Consider the following 1,937-nt stretch of genomic DNA (forward strand, 5'->3'; position numbering starts at 1 on the left):
TATATATATATATATATATATGTATATAGGTGCAGGAGTGGCTGTGTGGTAAGTAGCTTGCTTACCAACTACATGGTTCCGGGTTCAGTCCCCACTGCATGGCACCTTGGGCAAGTGTTTTCTACTATAGCCTTGGGCCAACCAAAGCCTTGTGAGTGAATTTGGTAGAAGGAAACTGAAAGAAACCTGTTGTACATGTGTGTGTGTGTGTGTATTTGTGTGTCTGTGTGTGTGTGTATTTGTGTGTCTGTGTTTGTCCCCCCACCATCACTTCACAACCAATGTTGGTGCATTCACATCCCTGTAACTTAGCAGTTCGGCAAAAGATACTGATAGACTAAGTACTAGGTACTAGGCTTACAAAGAATAAGACCTGGAGTCAATTTGGGCGACTAAAGGCGGTGCTCCAGCATGGCTGCAGTCAACTGACTGAAACAAGTAAAAGAATATATATATACCTTGTTTTTGGATTTGGTTTGCAAGATTCTTTATGTAAGTTCGTGTGTTGAAGCAATTTTTTGTTGTGTCTGGGGAGAGTCATTCTCTTTTAGTGCCTCAGTATTTAACACATTCACTGGTACAGTTTCCACTCATTTACTTATTTATTGTTCCTAAAATTTTCGTTGCGTCTCGAAACTTTTTTAATAGACGTTGACTTTGTCCATTATCCACAGCTCAGATAACGGACAGAGTCAACGACTATTGAAAAGGATGCAAGATGTAATGAAAATTTTAGAAAAATAAATAAGTAAATGAGTGGAAACTTTACTGGTGAGTGTGTTACACACACACACACACACACATATATGTATATATATATATGTATGTATGTACATATGTATTTATATATATATACATCATCATCATCATCATTATCATTTAGCATGTCTTCAAATATATACTTATACATATATATATGTATATATATATATATAAGCACCCACCACACTCTCAGAGTGGTTGGCATTAGGAAGGGCATGCAGCTGTAGAAACTCTACAAAATCAGATTGGAGCCTGGTGTCGCCTCCTGGTCCACCAGTCCTCAGTCAAATCGTCCAACCTATGCTAGCATGGAAAGCGGACGTTAAACGACGACGGTGATGATGATGATGATATATATATATATATCATATATATATATATATATATATATATATATATGCATATGTTTGTAGTATGTATTTATGTCTTTATATATATATATGTATCTTGAGAGGGTCATTATGCCAATAATAAAAACACACGCTGGTTCTATTTCACATCTTTGTTATTCATTTATCGATAGCGCCTATTTAACCAATTAACAGCTATGTTTGTCAAAGTCCTTTTGTCACCATTCATGGCCCCTTCAATGACCTGCCCTCTCTGCTCCAGGTCAGCTTCAGGTCTGTCTGTTTGTCTATCTCTTAATTTTAAAGTTCTATATTTTTGTAGTTGTATGGATGTGAGTGGGAATGTACATGAAAGGGGGACTGTGAAATCGTTGTGTTGCTACCAAAAATATCTCATCAAATGCATATATATCATCATCATTGCCATCATCAATGGTGGTGGTGGTGGTGGTAGATGCAGCAGTAGTTATCTGTTATTCCCATAGACTTAAACTCTGGATTAGTTTCAGATCATAGTAACCTGATTAGTAAGTAGAAGAGCGGTGCAACTTTTGTTCTTGGAAACACTATGAAGCCATACTAAAACACAACTCAACACCAACAACTCAAGTCTTCAAGGATCTTATATTCATTACAATATCTACAAGACAATGACCTTTTCTTGAAATACCATTCTTAGTCATGATATTCTAATCATCTCCACTCCTTTAAGAATCAGCGTTCTTAGAACCACCATTCTTATCTTCACCATTTCTAACATCAATATTCTTAACATCACCATCCATAGTTATATATATATATATATATATATATATATATATATAT

General features: G+C 35.7%; 1 protein-coding gene across 3 annotated transcripts in view; it reads right to left on the reverse strand.

Annotated features, from left to right (window-relative positions):
* LOC106877885 (uncharacterized) overlaps window positions 1-1,937 on the reverse strand; it is a 22,313-nt gene that overhangs the window by 19,457 nt on the left and 919 nt on the right. Inside the window, exon 1 of one of the 3 annotated variants that reach the window (XM_052974071.1) lies at window positions 459-687. The exons of 1 other annotated variant lie outside the window; for it this stretch is intronic. The gene's annotated coding sequence lies outside the window, so the exon portion shown is untranslated. Of the gene's footprint in view, window positions 1-458; window positions 688-1,937 lie in introns of those variants that run through there. One more of the 3 variants, XM_052974073.1, reaches the window with a different exon arrangement.

This window comes from Octopus bimaculoides, chromosome 17, assembly GCF_001194135.2.
Source record: "Octopus bimaculoides isolate UCB-OBI-ISO-001 chromosome 17, ASM119413v2, whole genome shotgun sequence".
NCBI classification, from domain to species: Eukaryota; Metazoa; Mollusca; class Cephalopoda; order Octopoda; family Octopodidae; genus Octopus; species Octopus bimaculoides.